The 16,325-nt window shown below is 42.0% G+C and overlaps 2 long non-coding RNA genes across 2 annotated transcripts in view; one reads left to right on the top strand and one right to left on the bottom strand.

Moving 5' to 3' along the window:
• LOC141365612 (uncharacterized) overlaps positions 1–16,325 on the top strand; it is a 161,393-nt gene that overhangs the window by 81,029 nt on the left and 64,039 nt on the right. The gene's annotated exons all lie outside the window — the stretch shown is intronic.
• Positions 5,928–6,668, bottom strand: LOC129450833 (uncharacterized). Its single transcript, XR_008646457.2, has 2 exons — positions 6,574–6,668; positions 5,928–6,483 (listed from the first exon to the last, which is right to left on the bottom strand). It is a non-coding gene; the product is annotated as an uncharacterized lncRNA (long non-coding RNA).

Genomic DNA, 16,325 nt, shown 5'->3' with positions numbered 1-16,325 from the left:
CCAAGAAATCAAGGAGCCTAGTGATTCAGAAGGGTAAAACAACTGGAAAGTTTAAGCTAGTTGTTCAAGGGGAAGTGATACCAAACATCCAGGGCAACCCAATTAGATGCCTTGGAAAGTGGTATGATGATTCCCTGTCAGACAAGAACAACATCTCCAGCACTAGAGAACAAGTTGAAGAGTGGCTGAAGAAGATCGACAAGTCTGACCTGCCTGGGAAATACAAGTGCTGGATCTACCAACATGGCCTGCTCCCAAGACTCATGTGGCTCCTCACTGTATATGATGTGCTTCTACAAACAGTTGAAGAAATGGAGAGGAAGTTCAACAAGCACCTTAGAAGATGGTTGGGAATACCCCCGAGCTTTACATCGTTGGGGCTGTACATGAGGTCAGGCCAGCTCCAGCTACCCCTGTCATCAGTGGTGGAGGAGTTTAAAGTTGCCAAATGCATACTGTCCCTGACATATAGGGACTCTCAAGATCAACTTACCAGGGAAGCAGGGATTAGAACTAGATCAGGCCGTAAGTGGGCCGCCAGCACAGCGATTAACCAAGCAGAATGTTCGCTCATGACCAAAGAGATCATCGGGAACCCTTGTACTGGAAGGCAGGGTCTAGGAACATCACATTTCCAGAAGTGGTCAAAGTCCACCCCTAGGGAGAAGAGAGCTATGATCCAGGAGGAAGTTCAAACCCTTGAGGAAGAAACAAGAAGAGCAAAATCCATCGAGCTTGCAACTCAAGGTGCCTGGACGAGGTGGAACCTCCCCAAGAAGAAAATCACATGGAGTGAACTGTGGCGGCTGGAGCCCTTCCGCATATCCTTTTTACTCCGAGCGGTGTATGACACCTTACCAACCCCAGTCAATTTGCACAGGTGGGGGATGAGGGAGGACCCACTGTGTAAGTTATGTGGTGGGAGAGGTACAATGGCGCACATTCTGTCAGGGTGTAAGACCGCATTGACACAGGGGAGATACAGGTGGCACCATGACAAGGTGTTGCAGACATCCTGGAGCAAGAAAGGAGGAAGAAACAACCTGCCAAAGTAAGACCATCACTGAGCACCATTGCCTTTGTGAAAGAAGGCCAAAGACCTGTTGTCCACAGCCAAGCCAAGCAGAACCTTCTGCAGTTAGCCAAGGGATGGGAAATGGAGGTTGACCTAGGGAGGAAACTCCACTTCCCCGAGGCGGTACTGGTCACAACTCTAAGGCCCGATATCATCATGTGGTCTCCAGAGGGGAGGAAGATCATCCTGGTGGAGTTAACGGTGCCGTGGGAGGAGGGCTGCGAAGAAGCTGCAGAGACGAAAGGAGCCAAATACCAGCAACTTGTTGCAGGCTGCCAGGACAAAGGGTGGACATGTTGGCTGATGACGGTGGAAGTCAGATGTCGTGGATTCCCAGCTAAATCTGTGTGGAATCTATTGACAAAGGTTGGACTGAGGGGCCACTTAAGGAAAGCAGCCGTTCGTAAGCTGGGGGAAGCGGCAGAGAGAGCCTCCTGTTGGCTCTGGCATAAGAGAGAGGACACAAGCTGGAAACTTGGAGGAGAGGGGCAGTGACCTGGCCAGTCACTGCTGACCCACCAACTGGAGGGTGTTGTGGTTAAGGGTCGAAACACCCAGTGAAGGTTGGGGACCACCTGACGACCTCACCTCCAGGCCAAGGCTTCATCCATTAGGAATGGATGTAATCTAGCATTGTAGATGTATTACATAACATACTCCCATGTGTTATAATTTCAATGAAAGTGTGTGCAGGTTTCCTAACTGTAAGTTTATTCACGCTTGCAGTTATTGCGGAGATGGGCATCCAAAGTCCGTGTGTCCCAGGAGAATGCACGTTCAATCCAAAAAGAAAAAATAAAGCCAATGCCTGTCAATGTTCCTGAACTTGACAAAGCATTGAAGAAGCATCCAAATCGCTGTTTCGTACATTATTTGATAACCGGACTTGTTCAAGGTTTCCTAGCTGGTTTAACAATGCTTCCCCTTAAATCACACATTTGTAATAATCTTCAGTCATCTCTCAAAGAACCTGAAATAGTTGATAGTTTGCTGGCTAGAGAGATTGAAAAAGGCTATATGATCGGTCCCTTTGAAAATTCCCCATTTTCAGTCTTTAGGATTAACCCTTTAGGTGTAGCCACAAGGAAGTATTCGGGGAAAAAACGTTTAATCATAGACTTATCAGCTCCTCATAACAACGAACATGTTCCAAGCATTAACAGCTTAATTCCTCTCCCCAATTTTTCCTTGTTTTATGCTTCGGTGGACAATGCAATTCAGTTCATTAAAACAGTCGGGAAAGGGGCATGGCTGGGCAAAGCCGACATCGTAGATGCTTTTAAAATCATGCCGCTTCATCCGTCCCAATGGCATCTGTTCGGAGTACAATGGCGTAAAAAAATGTTCGGCTGTCGTAGTAGCCCACGTATCTTCGATACTTTGTCAGAAGCTTTATGCTGGATTCTTTTAAATAATTGCAAGCTGCCATTCGTGCTTCACCTGTTAGACGATTTCCTTGTCGTAGACTACCCTAATTCACAACCAGAGCGTTGCATCAATATTTTGAAAGAAACTTTTAAAAAACTAGGTATTCCCCTCTCAGTAGAAAAAACTGTGGGTCCAGCAAATACGATAGAATTCCTCGGAATTAATCTAGACAGCAACCTTATGCAAGCTTCGTTGCCCCTCGATAAACTCGATCGCATTAGGGAAGTTATGAGAGATTGCTTGAAGCGCGACTCTATTACTAAAAAAGAACTGCTTTCTCTTTTAGGGCATTTAAACTTTGCTATGCGGATCATCCCGCAAGGTCGGTCTTTCATTTCCAGACTCCTCGACCTCTCAAAAACGGTCGAGAAATTGCATGATTCTATTAAGTTAGATTCCGGTTGCAAATCCGATCTACATTTTTGGTCACTCTTATGCGAAGGATGGAACGGGATTTCTTTTTTTTACAATGATGCGGTAGAGACGTCCGTCGCGCTCAAATTCTTCACTGACGCCGCTCCTTCGAGCGGATTTGGAGGAATTTTTAATAATCAATGGTTCGCTAGCGCTTGGCCAAAAGAATTATCGACTCTCACCACAAACACTCTTTCTACAGCATTGTTAGAATTATATCCCGTCGTCGTGGCGTGCATTCTTTGGGGCGATCAGTGGTGCAGGAAACAAATTCTCGTGTACTGCGATAACGAAGCAACCGTTCACATTATTAATAAAGGGCGCTCCTCAGTTCCTTTTATTAACAAATTTTTGAGGCGTCTTATGTGGACGTGCATTACTGGCAACTTCATGCTGCGCGCAGCTCACATACCTGGCCTCGATAATAAAATAGCTGACTGTCTGTCTCGTTTTAAATTTCAGGAGTTCAAAGCACTGTGCCCAGATGCCTCTCCTTCAAGCCTGCCTTGCCCAGCATTCGCCCTGACTGTTCTCGACTAAGCACCACTCTGCAGTCTTACCTTTCCGCAGCTTCACAGTATATGAGATCAAGTTTAGCCAAATCTACATTAAAAGTTTATGACTCTGCATGGATTCGATTCACTAGCTTCTGCGTAATTTTTTCAACCCCTGTTTTGCCTGTTAATATTTCAATGGTGTGTGCATATATCATGCATTGTCTTTTAACACAAAAAATGCAACATTCCTCTATTAAAAGTCAAGTTTCAGGCATTCAGTTTCATCTAAGATGCTTGGATCCATCCGTTTGCAGTCTGCTGGGGCATCCATCTGTCCGCTTGCTCCTCGACGGCATCAAAAAAGAAGCACCAAAAGGCAAAGACAAACGACTCCCTCTCACTCTTTCTCTCGTTAAAAAATTGGTTACTAAACTGAGGCAGGGGTGCTTTAGTACTTACGTGGATTCACTCTTGGAAGCTGTGTTTCTCTGTGCTTTCTATGGTTTTCTCAGGGTTGGTGAATTCACTACAAGCAATAATAATTTTGATGCCTTATATGACCTCACGGTGTCCGATATCACTCTCAATGAACATTATTTTTCTATTTTCCTTAAACACTCAAAATGTGACAAAGAGTCTAAAGGTATTCCAGTCGTAATTGCTCGTACTAATACAGATTTTTGCCCTTTTCATTCCATGTCCCGGTATCTGGGTTTTCGCCCTCATGCACGTCCTGACGAACCGCTATTCATAACTGAGGAGAGAAAAGCCATGTCGAGATCCTGGTTTGCCGCTCGTCTACGCTTGGTCTGCCAATCCTGCGGTCTCTCACCAGAACTTTACACATCGCACTCCTTTCGTATCGGAGCAGCTACAACAGCAGCTTCGGTTACAACGATCCCCACATTGAAAAATTTGGGACGATGGTCCTCTGTAGCATACGAACGTTACGTTCGTCCAGGAATCAAGGACATTTTAGATGCGCAAAAAGTTATGGATTCAATGTAATTATGGTCAGTCATTGATGTTTTTTTTTTTTATTATTATTATACTTTTTATTTTACCTTTATTTTGTCTGTTTTTGTTTTGTTTTTTGTTATTTCTCTCCTCTCTGTATGTTTGAAAATCAAGCCGAATGAGCAACCAGCGTTTTCTACAGGGCGCATGCTTCCCCTGTCGTGATATAGGGTTGGATGTGGATATAGGCTACAACATGCTTGTCGTTACATTGCTGCTGCAGGGGTGTAGCTTCACCCTTTACGATTCCCCCTTTAATTGACTCCGCAACATGCTTGTTGCAAATATGCCGCAATTTGCTCCGCACGGGGTGACGCTTCCCCCGATCGCAATTAGATCCGGTTGTACTAGCTTCATACTGCAACAGTTATGTTGGGGGGTTTTTCGGCATATGGTTTGTTTTGGGGGTCTTTTTATTTTCTATCCGCTGCTCTCCAGGCTCTGTCTATGCATGCGCATGGACAGGCGAGTGAAATCTTTGCCCAGAACAGAACCATACCGCCAACACTAACTGTATGCATATAATGTAATAAATCATTATTTGACAAAGTGGTCCTGACTGAAATCAAGCATAGCGTTAGTTCAGGCATGCCACGTCAGTCAAGCATGCATCAGCTGATAATCAGCTGTTCATGACGCGCACCAATCATTCACGACATCCGTAACAACCGACATTTTAAATTCCCATTCATTGAGCCGCTTTCTAGCGCATTGCTCCTGCCGTTTTTTGCTGCTGCTGCCATTTAAAGTCCCTCCTCCAACCCCAACTCCACCTAGCCGGAACCTGTTGTTCGTTTGTACCAATATAACGCTATCTTCATCTTGCATTCTTCTCTCTCTATCTCTCTCTCTCTCTCTCTCTCCCCCCCCTCTCTCTCTCTTTATTTATCTATTATTTTTATTTATTATTATTATTATTTTACTCTTTTATTTATTTATTTTATCAAACTTGTAAGTTTGCACTTTAATACTATGTATGATTAGCCTATTGTTCTGCTGTTCTTCTGTTCTATGGGGGGTCTTTTTATTTTCTATCCGCTGCTCTCCAGGGTCCGTCTATGCATGCGCATGGACAGGCGAGTGAAATCTTTGCCCAGAACAGAACCATACCGCAAACACTAACTGTATGCATATAATGTAATAAATCATTATTTGACAAAGTGGTCCTGACTGAACAGCTAGTACCTTGAGATTCTGTTAGATCTTCTCGAAGTTTACTGTTAAGTTCACTCAAGGTTTGTTCTGCTCGAAGTTTACCTTTAAGCTCACTCAAAGTCTGTTCTTTAAACTCAATTGTCTCAGTTATCTGTTGTCTCTTTGAAATCTCTGTTGATGTTTGATACTCATTATTAAGGGTTTCAATATCCTGTTGAAGATTACTAATCAACCTTTCACATTCAACCTGATCAAAGTTTGACTCTGTCATTTTTGTTCAGCTCTTGTCATTCACCGAATTAACACACAATAATATAAAAATGTCCAACACAATTAAAATATCAATTAAATTCCCAGGGTGTAATCATGTAGCCTTGGACATTAATATCAAATGTTTGGTTGTTAAATAACCCCTTTTAAATACAAATATTTCCTTTAAAACTTATATAAATATCACTTTCAACCACAACAAATAATTTGGTCTTTCAAAAAAACCTTAAACATTAAAAAACCTTGTTTAAACGTAAATGTCTTTCGTTTGGTTAACTATTTCACCTTAATGTTCCTTTACAGCTGGAAAGGTGCGTCGAAAAATGTCACCTGAGGAAGAACACAGTCTTTCGAAGTCCGTAGTGTATCGTTTAGTCCTTAATTTCAACCGTAGTTATCCACAAACAAAGCATATTTTTCCTTTAACCATCAGAAATCGACCTGCTGCCCGTGAACATTCACTGCTCAGAGACCCGTCAGCATGGACACCAATTGGTATGCAGCAGACTCGAACGATGAATGGCCAAGCTCTTACTGTAGCTACCCCACTCGATTGATGGTCAATACTCATTAACTGATGTTTTTCATTAGCGTTTATTCGTGACACTCATGTAGACACCGTAAGAGCTACAGCAAAACAAACAGATAAAAACAAACACTGTCACTCAAACACATTAACTAACATCACAATAAACAATACAAAAACAAAACATTTACCTTATAACCCTCAAGTGGGATGCACAAGACTTAATGGGGGGAGAAAACGTCATGCATTTTCAGGCTGCGTCCTCCAAAGTTTAAACACATACACCGGATGCAAACAGAGCGTGCCTTATACACGCCAATCCACGCTAAGGCCGTATCATAATAAAAGTCCTTCAAAATAGCTATACATAAACCAATACAGACTTTATATATATATATATTCAAGCAAATTAGCAATCCTTTACAGGCATGTAGGTTTGGCTAGAGTGCAGAAAGGTCCAGCTGTACGTGTTCCAGCAGGGGCTATGAAATTGGTCCCAGCAACTTGCAATCCAGGGTTGGGGATTACTTATAATAGCTGTTATTTGGAACCAGTGTCATGTGTGGAGGGCCGGTTGCCGGGGGACCTTTTGGTCCCCTCTGCTTGCTTAACAGTAGTCAGTGGGATAGTGAGGGTACCAGTTATTAATGTGGGTAGTCAAGATCGCTGGCTTGGGCCAAAGACTATACTTGCAGAATTGCATGTTGTCCAGTCACCCGCTTTGACAACATCGATGCAGTTTCAGGTGCAAAATGAGGATGTAGAACCAGTAGCACTTATTCGGGCAGTTGAGGTAGAGAGTACTTCTACATGTGATTTCTCTCTGTGTACCTGGCCTGAGTTGACTTTTCAAGAAAACCAACAAGCCCAAGCATTACTGGAGAACTATTCCAATGTATTTAGTTATAGTGATGGAGACAGATTTGGTTCAGCATACTATTCCACTAGTGGATAATGTACCTGTGCGCCAACAATATCGTCGTCTTCCTCCCTCTCAATATGATCTGGTTAAGAGTCATATTCGAGAGTTAGTGGACCGTGATGTAGCAAAGCCTAGCTGTAGTCCATATGCCTCACCTATTGTGGTGGTTCAAAAGAAAGATGGATCTATTCGGTTGTGTGTAGACTACCGCCAACTTAATGCAAAAACACACAAGGATGCTTTTCCCTTGCCCCGAATAGAGGAGACTTTGGACGCACTCAGTGGGGCTAGGTGGTTTAGTACATTGGATTTAGCTAGTGGGTACAACCAGGTTTCAGTGGCTCCACAGGATAGGGAAAAGACTGCATTCTGCACTCCCTTTGGGCTATTTGAATTTAATCGGATGCCCTTTGGGTTGTGCAATGCACCGAGTACTTTCCAGCGGCTTATGGAGCGTATTTTTGGTGATCAGAGCCTCCATGCCCTTTTGCTATACCTGGATGACATTGTTATTTTCTCCAGTACTTTTGAACAACATCTTGAGAGGTTGGATATGGTGTTGAGTCGGCTTCGGACTCATAATTTGAAGGTAAAAGTAAAGAAGTGTAATTTCTTCCAAAAGGAAGTTGGGTATCTTGGCCATGTGATTTCAGCGGCCGGGGTGGCAACAGACCCCGAGAAGATTCGGGCAGTGGCTGAATGGAGTAGACCTAGCTCGGTTAAAGATCTGCAGTCGTTTCTGGGATTCGCTTCTTACTACCGTCGGTTTGTGGAGGGGTTCGCGCAGTTGGCGGCCCCTCTACACCGACTCGTAGGTGCCTTACACGGCAACCGGAAGCAGGCCGCAGTTAGTAAGCGGGGTCCTTTTGCGCAGCACTGGGATGATATATGTGAGAAATCATTTGTGGAGCTGAAGGAACGCCTTATTCAGGCCCCTGTTTTAGGGTATGCTGACTTTACTCTGCCATTTATTCTAGAGACAGATGCAAGCCATTCTGGTTTGGGTGCAGTATTGTCGCAAGAACAAGGGGGAGTACGAAGGCCTATTGCATTTGCTAGTCGGGGGTTGCGACCAAGTGAGAGGAATATGACTAACTATAGTGCCATGAAGTTGGAGTTGTTGGCCCTTAAATGGGCGATGACAGAAAAATTTAGAGAATATCTTCTTGGTAATACAGTGACAGTCTATACTGACAACAACCCACTGCGTTATCTTGGGTCTGCAAAATTGGGGGCAGTCGAACAACGGTGGGTTTCTCAACTTGCTTTGTTTAATTATGAGATCAAGTATCGCCCCGGTACTGCAAACCGTAATGCAGACGCACTTTCAAGGCTTCCATCATATCCCGCAGATCAGGCTGCAACTAATGTATCGGGGGTTACGGTCCCAGAGCTAATGTTAATGCAGGAGAGGCCGCTGGGGTTTGAGCCACAAGTGGTGGACTTGCTAACGGTAGATGCTGTTCCTATCCGTAGTAAGGCTGATCTGAGGGCATTGCAGGTAACTGATCCCTGTATCAAAGCCTTTCTACATTTTTGGGAAAATGGGCAGTACCCAGCGGCTGCTGAGTTGAGAAGGGTCCCAAGTAATGTTCGGCAGTTGTTGAAGCAGTGGTCTCGGATACGAGAGGTGGAAGGGGTGTTGTACAGGACTGTTCAGATGCCCCCGTCTAGGGATTTGGTATGGCAGCTGCTGTTACCAGAAGTGCTTCAAGTAGAAGTGCTCACGAGCCTCCATAATAATCATGGTCATCAGGGGGTAGAGCGTACTACAGATCTTATTCGCCAAAGGTGTTATTGGCCTAACATGTGGCGAGATATAAAAAATGGTGTACAGAATGTGAGCGTTGTATGGTGGCTAAGGCCTCACAGCCTAAGGTAAGAACTTTTGCAGGGGGTCTATTAGCTAATAGGCCTTTGGAGATTATTGCCATTGATTTTACTGTGTTGGAAAAGGCAAGTAATGGACAGGAAAATGTCTTGGTAGTAACAGATGTTTTTTCTAAATTTACACAAGCCTACCCCACCCCTGACCAGAAGGCAAATACAGTAGCTAAGATTTTGACTGAGAAATGGTTTTATGTCTATGGGTTACCAAGAAGGATTCATTCTGATCAGGGGCGCAGTTTTGAGGAAGAGTTGTTAAGGCGGCTGTGTGAGTTATATGGTATTGCTAAAAGTAGGACAACTCCGTACCACCCTGAGGGGAATGGCCAATGTGAAAGATTCAATAGGACTTTGCATGACCTACTTCGCACGTTGCCCCCCGAACAAAAGCGAAAGTGGTGATGAAGTTTGTTTTAATCCGGTTATAAAGGAATTAAGTATAATCTTACTTTACCATTATGTTTTTCTATATGAATATAACCATAGTTTACTAGTGTGTGTTTACCATTATGTTTTCTATATGAATATAACCATAGTTTACCAGTGTGTGTATGAAATGTACCAGCATGCATTGCAGTCTGTTCTTATACATGGCGAAGGTTGTTACATGTCGAAGGCCGAGACAAAAGACGTACTGTACTCTTGACAAAGTGATGCCATATGTTTTCCATATGATACAAACCATATGTTACTGAATATTAGACCATATATGGAGTACATGGGGTGGGGAGGCCACCTTATATATACCACTGGTGGTACAGTAAAACTTTAGTGGATCTTGCAAGATCTCCTCACGGCTTTATTTTGCTGACAATAAAGTCCATCTTTGAAATCAAAACCTAAGATTGAAGATTGTTTCATCTGAAAAAGGGAAACCACAACAGTGGCCACAATTGCTTCCTCAGCTCCTTTTTGCTTATAATACTACAGTACATCAATCAACACAACACTCGCCCTACGAGTTAATGTTTAGGCAGAAGCCCAAATTGCCTGTTGACCAGTTGTTAGGCAGTAGTGATGAAACTGTGGAGCGTACCCCATTAGATTGGGTTACTCAGCACCAAGAGTACCTGACCTCTATTTATGCTAGTGCCAGAGAGCAATTAGAGGCAGTAGCCGACCGTCGTAGGGCTGCGGGTCCTCAGTCAGTAGCTATTTTACCTCCTGGCACTTTAGTATATTGTAGGAATCACTTTCAGGGTCGTCACAAGATCCAAGACGTTTGGAGTTCTACTATGTATGAGGTAGTGAGTGACCTGTAGTGATGAGGTAGGGACATTGTACAAAATAAGGCCATGGGGAACAGAGGGCCCTATTAAAGTTATGCATCGCACGGAGCTTAAACCGTTACCACATAGTACGAATCAGGCCGGTTTAGCTGCTAGAAATAACTCAACTACCTCTTTGGGTCCCGGGAGGGAACAGAATTCTGAGGACTCTGATTTGGAAAGCCAACCTCAAGTCACGGTGGTCCATACTAGAACGGGGACGCGAGTTGAAAACTCAGGTCCTAGCCCTCAGGTCGGGTGTCCGGGTGTAGGGGTTGATTTGCTAGGGATGCGAGAAGATGGTACCCCTACAGAAAGTGCAGTTGTGCCTATGGTAGTACAACCCGAAGGTATTACAACAGAACAGGAGTCTGATTTTAGTGTTGAGGATGGCCCATTCGATCACCCTGTAGACCAGCTAATTAAGGAATCAGAAATGTCTGACCCCGTTAGACATTCTACACGTAGTACAGCAGGCTAGCACCCAAATCCTTTTCGTCTGCCCCAAGCTGTGACACCGAATGTTACCCCTAGGATAGGAGAAGTTAGTTCTCTGCTCACCCCCTTTAGACTTTGGCAGTAGTGATATAGGTTGAGTATTCACCGGGACGGTGATCATTAAGCCAGGGGTGTATGTAGTAGGGTCAGTAGGGGGTGCCGTTGAGTTATTTTTTTCCTCATTGCGTCACCCACGGCTGGGTGGATTTGCCTTTATATACGCCACTTCCGGTGGATACAGCGCGCTGTTCAATTGTTTGGCTTGCATGTGGTTGCTTGTCGCTGGAAGGACAAAGTGTTGTATGTTCTGAGTGTTCCTGTCCAAACGCTGCATTCAGTTACTACACTCTACTTGTAAATGCTGTCAGGCTGGTATTGGATGCTGCATTTAATTTTATATACGTGACCCAAACGTTGCTGTTACCCATACTGGTCAAGAACGGTGAACGTTAAGATTCGTGCAGCACACTGCATTCTATTCTATGTGTGTGCATTTTAGATATTTTTGCCAGTTAATACTGATGGTGCAGGGTGAACACCGAAAGACCTACAGTATGTGCTGCATTGTATTGTGCTAAACGTGAGGCTGCAGCAACTCTCTGTTAGGTCAGGTATGCAGTAAGAGAAACTGTAAAATGAGTGCTATGTGCTTGTGGTCCTGTTGATCACTGTTTTCCCTACCTTTATTTCTTTGTGTAGTTTATTGGATTTGAGGTTGATTATTTATTTTCAGTTTGTTTGTTTGATTTATTTTCTATCGGCCCATGATTACGTTGTCTCCTTAATGACTTATAGTGCTCCTAACATCAGTAGGACAGTATTACACCAGGTTGCGTACTATTTATGATCATTAGAGGGGGGTTACTCGCTATAAGGTTTACAAGTGTGGTGTGTATTGTGTGGGTTTCTTATGTTTTGCACTTTGGTTTATCTGATTTGTTTCTTTATTTTCTTTTTTTGAAGTGTATTGTGAAGTGGCTAACCCCTCGCTAGAAATAACTGCTGTGCACGTATGACGGTTTAAGTCCTGAGTACGATTAAGTCAAGAGAAAACCATCTAATAAATGAATTGATTTAATGCAATATTGGCCTGAGTGTATTCATTTATTTGGATAACTGTGCAGGAAGCCCTTTGTCCTACCCATGTAAATTGGAGTGGCGTAGTCACTGACAGTTAGAGTCACCTATTTGGCTCTGTCACATGATGAAACTAGCTGTTTTAAAGCATATCTAGCTCAGAAAAGCGTTTCTGAGTGATTTGTGCATATTTCAAGTGGCAATGTAACTTTTCATGCAAAAGTGACCAAATGTGCCTAAAATGCTCACAGGAGCATGCATATGATGAAACTAGATGTTTTAAAGCATATAGCTCAGAACAGCGTTTCTGAGTGATTTGTGCATATTTCAAGTGGCAATGTAACTTTTCATGCAAAAGTGACCAAATGTGCCTAAAATGCTCACAGGAGCATGCATATGATGAAACTAGCTATTTTAAAGCATATCTAGCTCAGAAAAGCGTTTCTGAGTGATTTGTGCATATTTCAAGTGGCAATGTAACTTTTCATGCAAAAGTGACCAAATGTGCCTAAAATGCTCACAGGATCATGCATATTATGAATCTAGCTGTTTTAAAGCATATCTAGCTCAGAACAGCGTTTCTGAGTGATTTTTATGAAAAGTTACTTTGCCACTTGAAGTATGCACAAATCACTCAGAAACGCTGTTCTGAGCTAGATATGCTTTAAAACAGCTAGTTTCATCATATGCATGCTCCTGTGAGCATTTTAGGCACATTTGGTCACTTTTGCATGAAAAGTTACATTGCCACTTGAAATATGCACAAATTACTCAGAAACGCTGTTCTGAGCTAGATATGCTTTAAAACAGCTAGTTTCATCATATGCATGCTCCTGTGAGCATTTTAGGCACATTTGGTCACTTTTGCATGAAAAGTTACTTTGCCACTTGAAATATGCACAAAAGTGACCAAATGTGCCGAAAATGCTCCCAGGAGCATGCATATGATGAAACTAGCTGTTTTAAAGCATATCTAGCTCAGAACAGCGTTTCTGAGTGAGAATTGCATATTTCTAGTTGCAATGTAACTTTTCATGCAAAAGTGACCATTTGGGCCTAAAATGCTCAGAGGAGCATGCATATGATGAAACTAGCTGTTTTAAAGCATATCTAGCTCAGAACAGCGTTTCTGAGTGATTTGTGCATATTTCAAGTGGCAAAGTAACTTTTAATATGATGAAACTTGCTGTTTTAAAGCATATCTAGCTCAGAAAAGTGTTTCTGTGTGAGAATTGCATATTTCAAGTGGCAATGTAACTTTTCATGCAAAAGTGACCAAATGTGCCTAAAATGCTCACAGGATCATCCGGTAACGCTTTAGATTACAGCCCGGAAAGCACTGCGTAAGTACAGCAAATTTACAGCGTAGGTTTCTGTAATTATAGTGTACTTATGGAGTAGGTATGTGTAATTATAAGGGAACAATTTATAATATTTGGGGAATAAAGGGGTAACAACCAGGATATATGCAGTAAAGTACTGCGTAAGTACAGCGAATTTACAGCATTCATTTCTGTAATTATAGTTTACTTATAAAGTACACACGTGTAATTTTAAAAGAACAATTCATAATATTTGGGGAACAAAGGGGTTACAACCAGGAAATACAAATAATATATGCAGTAAGTATGTTATAACTAAGGGCTAATTATTTTAATATTGCATGGCATTATGTAATATTACATATTATGCTTAAAGACGTGGGAAATTACAAATTACTTATACAGTAAGTAACCTCTGGCTAACAATTCAAATATTAGGCCTACGTGATATGGCGTAGGCTACATGCAAAACAATCTTATGTTTGAGAGTAATTTAGCGAGAAAACACATTCACTGAATTGGCTCGATCACACTCCCCTCCACATATAGCTGGTGCGTGGTGATCACACTGGCGTCATCTGCTTTCACATGGATTCCACAAACTGTGAAGTAAGCTGGGTCTTACTTTAATATCTTCAATCATAGTCATACACCACATATATTTTTGAAATAATATAGGTAATAAAATATATTTAGGCTAAGTATTTTTTTAACCACGGGGTACCATATTTTATCATTTCATGATGCATGTGGTGGAGATTACTGAACAACAAAACTTGAAATTCAGTTTATGTGTTTATGCTATTTATTAGTACGATACAATTTATTTAGAATTTTCAATAAAGGTGTAAGGTTGGATTCACTACAGTGGTTCAGTCTGTAGGAATGCCAAAATTACTGAGAAATGTTAACAGCAAGATATTATAAAACTGTGTATTTCTGGTCAATTATCACCCTTCTGCAACCTACTAACGACGGAAAAAGTGCAGTTATAATGGCAAGATATGTGGGAGAGCATTGCTAGAATATAAATATATTGAATTGCAATATGTAGCATTTAAGTATTAACACCAAATCAAAGGTTTACTGACTTAAAGTAACAATTGAAATGATTACACTATAAATGCATGAAATGGTACTTAATACAAACAATTAACTGTTTCCAATGTATGTGAGATATTACCTGATAAGATAGAGAACAGCGAAAGAAAGAAAGTTTAGAAGAAAGAGATTCACACTTGAGAACTGGAATCTTGGCCTAAAGGCCTAAACCCAAGAAATCAGGTAAAGAAGAAAAGCAGAGGGCTGAAAGCAAAAGGCAAATGCCAAAAGGCAAAAGCCCAGAGCTCATGAAAACCAAGACCTTTATTCTCTATCCCTTATGTGACTAAACCTAACATGATACATTCAACCTGACCAATCAGAAGACCACACCTTTAATCCCCACTGTATTGAATAAACAGCTGTGACAATAGTCTTTGATCACTATCAGTAAGCACAGGAATGCAGATGGTAGAGTATGGAAATGGGGGTTGTGACAAAGTAATAAATTCCCATATTTTTAATATTACAAAGGTTACTTACCTTAAGAAAAAGAGTACAGGAATTTTTTGGGTCATCAAGCAAAATTAAAAATAGACAAGGCAACTATAGTGAAAGCAAAGCAAGCAAAACTAGAACTATTTTCTGTAGTTACTGTGTAAATATACAATATTTTGTGTTGTTACAGTCTAAGTCAAACTTGTTAACCCCTTGTTTCATGTAGTTACATAGTAAATACGGCATCTGCGGGCTGTAAATTAAAGTGGCACTTGTTACCTCTTTGTTTTACGTAGTTACAGAGTAAGTACAGCATCTGCGGGCTGTAAATTAAAGTGGCACTTGTTACCCCTTTGTTTCACGTAGTTACAGAGTAAGTACAGCCCTGCGGGCTGTAAATTAAAGTGGCACTTGTTACGCCTGTAGTTACAGAGTAAGTACAGCATCTGCGGGCTGTAAATTAAAGTGGCACTTGTTACATCTTTGTTTCAGGTAGTTACAGAGTAAGTATGACAACTGCGGGCTGTAAATTAAAGTGGCACTTGTTAAGCCAACCCATCCTCACCCCATGTCGTCAACACTTGACGACACTTGACCATTCGTCAATATGTGACGGGGAGGGTATACCTTTCGCGTCATTTTTTGACGAACTGGGGACTTCAATACTATTACGTCAGTTGCATTCTCTTTCCTATTTTCTTACCATTTTCGCGTCGGTTTAGGGTTAGATTTACATAATGACATCCCTACCCAAACCTAACTCTAACCCTAACGCCAGGTGACAACTGTCGTACCTAACTCTAACCCCAACGCCAGGTGACAACTGTTTAATTTCGCGTACACTGTTTAATTTTGCGTAATCTAAACGAAAGGTATACCCTCCCCGTCACATATTGACGAATGGTCAAGATGGGGTGAGGATGTGTTGGTTAAGCCTTTGTTTCAGGTAGTTACAGAGTAAATACGACATCTGCGGGCTGTAAATTAAAGTGGCACTTGTTACACCTTTGTTTTAGGTAGTTACAGAGTAAATACGACATCTGCGGGCTGTAAATTAAAGTGGCACTTGTTACGCCTTTGTTTCCTGTAGTTACAGAGTAAGTAAAACTTCTGCGGGCTGTAAATTAAAGTGGCACTTGTTACGCCTTTGTTTCCTGTAGTTACAGAGTAATTAAGACATCTGCGGGCTGTAAATAAAAGTGGCACTTGTTACGCCTTTGTTTCAGGTAGTTACAGAGCAAGTACGACAACTGCGGGCTGTAAATTAAAGTGGCACTTGTTACGCCTTTGTTTCACGTAGTTACAGAGTAAGTACGACATCTGTGGGCTGTAAATTAAAGTGGAACTTGTTACCCCCTTGTTCTGTGTAGTTATAGGGTAAATTCAATATTAGACTACTGGTGTAGATAAACCTAATTTCAGCCAAAGTT

The sequence above is a fragment of the Misgurnus anguillicaudatus genome, chromosome 8 (assembly GCF_027580225.2).
Source record: "Misgurnus anguillicaudatus chromosome 8, ASM2758022v2, whole genome shotgun sequence".
Taxonomy (NCBI): Eukaryota; Metazoa; Chordata; class Actinopteri; order Cypriniformes; family Cobitidae; genus Misgurnus; species Misgurnus anguillicaudatus.
The sequence above is the reverse complement of the archived record's forward strand: the minus strand, read 5'-3'. Positions and strand labels throughout refer to the sequence as shown.